General features: G+C 45.5%; 1 long non-coding RNA gene across 1 annotated transcript; it reads right to left on the bottom strand.

Annotated features, from left to right (window-relative positions):
* Positions 1-946: 946 nt before the first annotated feature.
* LOC144691163 (uncharacterized) lies at positions 947-7,841 on the bottom strand. The gene is made up of 3 exons (XR_013579045.1): positions 7,751-7,841; positions 4,397-4,440; positions 947-1,381 (listed from the first exon to the last, which is right to left on the bottom strand). It is a non-coding gene; the product is annotated as an uncharacterized LOC144691163 (long non-coding RNA).
* Between the last annotated feature and the right edge of the window lie 686 nt (positions 7,842-8,527).

Raw genomic sequence — 8,527 nt, 5'->3', positions numbered from 1 at the left:
GCCTCAGCTGGTGTATTATGTACAGTTCTGGGCACCACACTATAGGAAAGACGTGAATGCATTGGAGAGAGTACAGAAGAGGTTTATGAGAATGGTTCCAGGGATGAGACACTTCAGTTATGAGGAAAGATTGGAGAAGTTGGGACTGTTTCCCTTGGGGAGGAGACTTGATAGAAGTTTTAAAAATCATGAGGGGTCTGGACAGAGCAGTTAGGGAGAAACTGTTCCCACTCGTAAACAGATCAAGAACCAGAGGGCACAGCTTTAAAATGTTGATCAAGTGAAGCAAATGTGAGGTGAGAAAAAACTTCTTCACATAGCGAGTAGTTAGGGTTTGGGATGCACTGCCTGGTGGAGGCAGGTTCAATTGAGGCATTCAGGAGGGCTTTGGATGATTATTTAAATAGAAACAATGTGCAGGGTTACAGGGAAAAGGCAGGAGATTGGCAGTAAGTTAAAATGCTCAAAGAGCCGGTGCAGACAGGATGGGCCGAATGGACTCCTTCTGCACCGTAACAATTCTGTGATTCTGTGGTGGGGGAGAGATCCATGGTTTAATGAAATCACGCTCACCTCTGAACCAGAAGCTTGTGGGTTCAGAGCCCGACTAGAGGGTCTAATCTAGGCTGATACTTTGCTGCAGTACTGAGGGAGTGCTGTATTGTCAGTGAGGCTACCATTGCAAGTGAATTGTTATGACTGTGGCCGTATCTGTCATTTTGGATGGATGTTAAAAATCGCAACGGGTATTTCAAAGGAGAGCTAAGTGGTTTAGCATTTTCACTTGGCCAATGTCAGCAAAGCTAAATCAGCTGTTTATTTGCCTTTTTCCTGTTAGTGGGACTTTGCTGTGTGAAAAGCTAAAAATGCACGTGACAGTGACAAGCTGTACCTCAAAATAATTTGCCATTCGCAAAGTTCTTTGACATATTTCTGAGAGGAGAAATGATGAAGCGCTGTACAGATGGAATTCATTTTTAATCCATTTATATTCCAGAACTGGGTCTTGTTGCTGCGGGAGATCCTTCAGTTAATGTTGTAATTCAGCTTCAGCAACAGTCAGAGCAGAATAGAACACAGCAGCCATTGTTCCGAAGTTGCGATTTACAGTTAATCCATTGGCAGCCCTTCCTTCGCTGATGGCTGGGGAAAGTCAGTGCACATTAGCGAGGATGGGTCGAGCCATTTCAACAGCTGGAGCTCTTCCATTCTTGATTGTTCCTGGTACCATAGGGGAAGGTGCGATCACTGGAGGCTCTGGTGCAGAACTATCAGTGCTGACAGAGCACACCACCTTCCAAGGCATATGTCCCATCTTGAGTACTGAGATCGGCAAAGGCGCCATATAAATGCAAAAATGCCTCCCTTGACTGCGGACCTGCTGTTAGCCTTGAAGCGACAAAGTAAAATCTGCGTCAGCTGTGTTCAGTGTGTGACCCACAGCAACAAAAATGCAGGGTCCACCCAACAGGTACTCCACCAATAGCACTTGGGTGGCCGTAAACTAAAGTGAGGTATTTCTCCATGTAGCTGGGAGAAATATCACTGGGTTCAATACAAGAAATATTTTACCAATGTATTATGTCTTTTTTTTACAGCAAGACCCTTGAACTGAGTGACTTGCTAGGGCCATTACAGAGGGCACAGGGCACTTAAGAGTCAACCACACTGCTGCAGACCTGAAGTCACATGTAGGCCAAAGAAGGATGGTAGATTTCTTTCCCCTATTCGTGATACCAGATATTTTTTAACAAAAATCTATGATTAGTTTCATTACTGATTTCATTAATTGAGTTTAATTTCCACCAGCTGCTATAATGGGATTTGAACACATGTCCCTAGAGGGTTACCCTGATATGACCACTACCCCACCATCTCCCCTACCCTCTGTGAAAGCACGATACACTGTAATGAACTAAACTCCATGAAGGAACTGCCCCTTATGCAGGTTCAGTGTGCGCTTACCAAGCTTGGCCAGCCTCAAGTGGACTGGCTTGTGCTGACTGTAATGAGTCTCGTGGCATGTAGCATGTTGTGGTATGCTGCATTGTGTATCCCAATCTAAATGGGCAAAGATTTGGAAGTTGACATGGAGTTTGACTGCTCTGTGATGCATTCGATGTTATCAGATAAGCTGATTGGGGAGCAATGGGAGGAATGCGGTAAATATTCCAGGCGATGCATTCAGAGTGAGGACTAATTCTGAGCAAAAACAGAATTACCTGGAAAAACTCAGCAGGTCTGGCAGCATCGGTGGAGAAGAAATCAGTCAACGTTTCGAGTCTTCATGACCCTTCAGCAGAACTGAAGCATAGTTAGGAGAAAGATGAAATATAAGCTGGTTTAAGGTGAGGGGGCGGGGGGGAGAGAGAGAAGTTGAGGGTGTGGTGATTGTGGAGATAAGCAAGCAGTGATAGGAGCAGATAATCAAAAGATGTTACAGACAAAAGGATCAAAGAGGTGTTGAAGGTGGTGATATTGTCTAAGAAAGGTGCTAATTAAGAATGGAAGACAGGACACTCAAGGTACAGCTCTAGTGGGGGTGGGGTGGAAAGACTAACAAAGTTTTAGTTTTAGATTTAAAAATAATGGAAATAGGTGGGAAAAGAAGAATCTATATAAATTATTGGAAAAAAAAGGGAGGGGGAAGAAACGGGGTGGGGATGGGGGGAGGGGGGCGGAGTGGGGGGAGTTTAAGATCTAAAGTTGTTGAATTCAATATTCAGCCCGGAAGGCTGTAAAATGCCTAGTCGGAAGATGAGGTGCTGTTCCTCCAGTTTGCATTGGGCTTCACTGGAACAATGCAGCAAGCCAAGGACAGACATGTGGGCAAGAGAGCAGGGTGGAGTGTTAAAATGGCAAGCGACAGGGAGATTTGGGTCATTCTTGCAGACAGACCGCAGGTGTTCCGCAAAGCGGTCGCCTAGTTTGCGTTTGGTCTCTCCAATGTAGAGGAGACCGCATTGGGAGCAACGAATGCAGTAGACTAAGTTAGGGGAAATGCAAGTGAAATGCTGCTTCACTTGAAGGGAGTGTTTGGGCCCTTGGACGGTGAGGAGAGAGGAAGTGAAGGGGCAGGTGTTGCATCTTCTGCGTGGGCATGGGGAGGTGCCATAGGTGGGGGTTGAGGAGTAGGGGGTGATGGAGGAGTGGACCAGGGTGTCACGGAGGGAACGATCCCTACGGAATGCCGTCAGGGGGGGTGAAGGGAAGATGTGTTTGGTGGTGGCATCATGCTGGAGTTGGCGGAAATGGCGGAGGATGATCCTTTGAATGCGGAGGCTGGTGGGGTGATAAGTGAGGACAAGGGGGACCCTATCATGTTTCTGGGAAGGAGGAGAAGGCGTGAGGGAGGATGCGCGGGATATGGGCCGGACACGGTTGAGGGCCCTGTCAACGACCGTGGGTGGAAAACCTCGGTTAAGGAAGAAGGAGGACATGTCAGAGGAGCTGTTTTTGAAGGTAGCGTCATCAGAACAGATGCGACGGAGGCGAAGGAACTGAGAGAATGGGATGGAGTCCTTACAGGAAGCGGGGTGTGAGGAGCTGTAGTCGAGGTAGCTGTGGGAGTCGGTAGGCTTGTAATGGATATTGGTGGATAGTCTATCATCAGAAATTGAGACAGAGAGGTCAAGGAAGGGAAGAGAAGTGTCAGAGATGGACCATGTGAAAATGATGGAGGAGTGGAGATTGGAAGCAAAATTAATAAATTTTTCCAGGTCCCGACGAGAGCATGAAGCAGCACCGAAGTAATCATCGATGTACCGGAGAAAGAGTTGTGGGAGGGGGCCGGAGTAGGACTGGAACAAGGAATGTTCCACATACCCCATAAAGAGACAGGCATAACTGGGGGCTGAGCAAGTTGGTAGCTGGTGCAGGTTAGCATTTGATGATACTCTCTGACTCTGACTGTGGCTATGGAGCTGTAATGGTTTTAGTCCTACTCTGGTAACCCAGAATCATGAGTTCAAATCCCACCAGGGTGATTCTAGTAATGTTGGTTGGTGCCAAAAAGCTGAATAATCATTGGGAATGTATGCTGAGAGCAAGAAGTTGAAATTAGGATTGCCTAGGCAAACTGCCTGGGCCTGAGCTCTGGAATTCCCCCTCTGCCTCACTTTCCTTCTACTCCTGAAAACCTCCCTCTTTAACCAAGCCTTCAGTAATCTGCCCTAATATCTCCTTCTGTAGCTCGGTGTTATACCTTGTTTTATAATGCCCCTATAAAGTGCTTTTATTATGCTACATATTACTATACAAATACAAGTTGTTGCTATTGACCAAAATTTTTATCAAAGAGCTGTGTTTTAATGAGGGACTTAAAAGGTGAGGGAAGTGATGTGAAGGAGGGAATTACAGAACATAGAGTGAAGGGAAGGAAACTGGTCACCCTTACCTGTGACTCCAGTCCCACACATGATGATGTCTTGTCAGTGGCACCTACACCCCAAGAACAAATAAGATTACATAAAAACTAGGAGTAGGAGTAGGCCATTCGGCCCTTCGAGCCTGCTCCGCCATTCAATATGACCATGGCTGATCCTCTATCTCAACGCCATATTCCCGCTTTCTCTCCATACCCCTTGATGCCCCTAATATCCAAAAAATTATCCATTTCTTTCTTGAATATACTCAGTGACCTGGCCTCCACAGCCTCCTGTGGTAGAGAATTCCACAGGTTGGCCATCCTCTGAGTGAAGAAAAGTTTCCTCATCTCAGTCCTAAACGACATGCTCCGTACCCTGAGACTGTGGCCCCCTGGTTCTAGACTCCCCAGACAGGGATAAACACCCTCCCTGCATGTAGTTGCCTAAATTATTTTCTAAAAACATGTTCACACAGTACATTATTAAAATGTAATATGGCCAATCACATGTCCAAAGTTGTTGTGTTCATAAAAGCTGATATTAACGTAATTGACTGGCTTATAAAGCCAGTACAGTCTTTATCATCAGATAACTTTGTTAATGATTAAGGAAACAGGGCATAAAGTTAAAGGTTCCAGTTTGAAAATTTGCTCCTCTCATTTCCTGAAGGCCTAGCTGGGATACAGCTAGGATTGCTGAGCCTCAGGAATTAAAGATTGAACACTGTTGCAAGAAACCTGTGGGAAATGCAACAGCCAATTTACAACACAGCAAGATCCCACAAACAGCAACGTGAGAATCACCAAATAACTTATCTATTTTAGTGATTTTGATTGAAGGATAAACAGTGGTAAGGACTCTGGATAACTCTCCTGTTCATCTTTGAAATAGTGCCATGGAATCTTTTAAATCCACTGGAGCAGTCACCCAGGGCCTTGGTTTAGTGGCACAACCGAAAGACGGCACCTCTGACCAGCGCAGATTGACCTCAGTGCTGCACTGGATGTGTCAAAATGGATTATGTGTGCCGGATTTGAAAGCATCTTGACCACAGCACAATGGCTGACACTGCAGTTAGTGCTGCTGATGAGAGAGTGTGTGCTAAGGACATAGGAACATAGGAGCAGGAGTAGGCCATTCGGTCCATCAAGTCTGTTTAGTCATTCAATTGGATCATAGCTGATCATCCACCTCACCGCCACTTTCCCGCGCTATCTCCATAACCCTTGATGTCATTAGTCTCCAGAAATCTATCGATTTCTGTCTTGAACATGCTCGATGATTGAGCTCCCACAGCCCTCTGGGGTAGAGAATTCCAAAGATTCACCTCCCTCTGAGTGAAGAAATTCCTCCTCATCTCAGTCTTAAATGGCCTGCCCTTATCCTAAGACTGTGTCCCCTGGTTCTAGACTCACCAGCCAGGGGAAACATTCTATCCACATCTACCCTGTCATGCCCTGTAAGAATTTTGTAGGCTTCAATGAGATCACCTCTCATTCTTCGAAACTCTAGAGAATACAAGCCCAGTTTCCTTAATCTCTCCTCATAAAACAATCCCGCCATCCCAGGGATTAGTCTGGTGAACCTCTGTTGTACTCTCTCAATGGCAAGTATATCCTTCCTTAGATAAGGAGGCCAAAACTGTACACAATACTCCATGTGCGGTCTCACCAAGGCTCTATACAATTGCACCAGGCGTAGGAAAATGTGGCTTTAATAAAAAGAAGTGAAGGCAATATCTTGCTGTTGGTTAAAAAGCATGCAAGGCAAGGCCTACTACCAGGGTGACCAGCTCTTATGAAATAAAGTAAGGGACACCTCAACCGTGGAAGAGGACTGGGTGCTGGTGACCATAAGGGCTGAGGAGGGGAGGGTTAAAGCATTCAAAACTTACAACTCCTCTTGTGGAGTCGCAACATCCCTCTGCTGGCTGACTCATGGACTTGCAGTCTCGCTCAAATCGCCCAACTGAGACGCCCAGACTCAATCTCCCACAGGCTGTCCTAGAAACACAGGACAAAAGGCGTCTGTCCCTTAAGGGACATGGGACAAACATGTCAAAATAAGGGGCAAACATGTCAAAATAAGGGGCAGTCCCTTAAATGAGGGGATAGTTGTTCACCTTGCCTGCAGCAAAACGGTGTTGAAAGAAGAGTGCATTCAGCAGTATTCAAACCGAACGAGCTTTTTTCCCTCCAGTTGCTTTATCCAAGTTGTTGAGACAGAGACAGTTGAAAAATCTTAGCACATCTGTTCTTGTGCTTGTAACTAATTCATCCCCTAAAGCAGCAGCCTGACATGCTGAAACAATCAAGCATTTGTGTCGCACTTCACACATATGTAATAACCTTCTAATGGGCAAATAACTTCACACTACAGGGTATATTTAAGATAAAGACTCAGATATTACCTTATTAGCACTCAGTGTTTACAATGTAGACCAACTGTGTGGACAAGCTGTAAGCAATAACTAAAATTTCAACTGGTTCCATTGCTTTATTCACCAGACCAGATCAACGGCATTGAACCATCTGATTTACGGATCTGTTTGTACTAATATTATTTATTAATGTTATTTATATGGCATTGTCATTGTATGCTGAATACCATTCTGTCATATTATGCTGCAGGGTTTAATTGTCCTTTTGATTGCCAATGAATGTGAACCTTCTTTGCAAGAGAAATGTATTTGTAACCTTCTGTAATGTAGTGTGAGTATCAAACACTCACACTGGTTGGAAGAGACTTGGGAGCCTTATGACAGAGGTTAGGGAGGAGATTTGGGACTTCAGAGAGAAGGCTGTGGAGGTCAGAGCAGCGAGGGTGCAGGTCAGGGAGGGGAGGTCTGGATCGCGGGGTGAGGGAGGCTGATCGTGAGGAGGGAAGCAGGTTAATCTGAGGGTCTGGAGGAAGCACCTCCTGACCCTCTTGCCCCACAAGCAGTGCTGGAAAGGCTTTTACCTGTTGGATCCGGCTACTCTCTCCTACTTTAGCAGTGGGGTTCCCAAGCCTGGCCAATTGCAAAATCCAAGTAAAATTTAGGGCAAAGCAGCTGCATCAACAGATTTAAATGACAGACCTGCTTCCCGTCAGCAGAAACCCAACCCACCTCTGTTAAAACTGGAAGTGAACGCACTAAAGGTGGGTTCAGTTCGGTTTCATATTTCTGTAATTTTAATTTATTCCATCCCCTGTCTCCAGTCCATCCTTGGGGTTGGGGGTAGGGGACAGTGTTAAAATCTCCCCTGCTGTGTTTTGAAGCTGTTCGGTCCCATGATTTTGTTAGAAGGTCATTAATTGGACAGAAGACCAGCATGTTCTTTACTTCTATTATCCGCGAATTCGATGTTAATTGAAAGATTGCGGACAGAAACTTTACTTACCTAATATCACTTTTACTGCAGAAACTTCAGTCCAGGAGTTAAAAGCTGTATATTCTCTTTCTTTCCTGTTCTCTCTCTTCCTGAAGGCCCACTGCTGATGTTCAGTTCCACAGGCTCCAGTACTCCCAGTATATATATGTGTGATCCTTAGTAGCAAGTGCCAGTTGGCATTCTGATCACAGGGACACCAAATTCAGGCCTAAACGACAGGCACTTTTACCAGGAGTTGCAGGATAGAATTCTAGAACCAAAATAGAACATTTGGCCCATCAAGTATGCACCCATCCACAGGAGCCACATAGTTTAGTCCTCCTCTCGTTCTTGCATCACTTGCTTCTCCATATCCCCCTTTTTGAGATAACTATTTCATTCCTTTTTTTGAAAGTATCATTGACGGTTTCGGCAGATGACTCCAACAATAAGCATTTATTTTGTGATCCTCTTCACTTTTTGCCTGCCTGCTGCCTTCTGGTTGATCAAACAGAGGCATCAGTCACTCACCCTTCGTAATGTTGAAGATGTCTAAACAGGTCCCCTCAACTTGCCCAGCTCCTGTGGAAAAAGCTCTAATTTCACCAGACCCTCTCTAGAACAGTGATCCTTCACTCCTGACGCCACACGACCTCCTTCCCATTGTGTTCCAGCGCTTCCTACCGTAGAGGCGATTCTGCCCAGCAGCTTTGAATAAGTCCACAACTTTTGAAACACGTTAAGGTCACTTCTGTGGTAGGCGCAGGAAAGGGCCACTATGGACAGCAGTTACAGAAACTAGATTAG

The sequence above is a fragment of the Cetorhinus maximus genome, chromosome 15, assembly GCF_964194155.1.
Source record: "Cetorhinus maximus chromosome 15, sCetMax3.hap1.1, whole genome shotgun sequence".
Lineage (NCBI taxonomy): Eukaryota > Metazoa > Chordata > Chondrichthyes > Lamniformes > Cetorhinidae > Cetorhinus > Cetorhinus maximus.
This window is presented reverse-complemented; position numbering and strand designations above follow the sequence as displayed.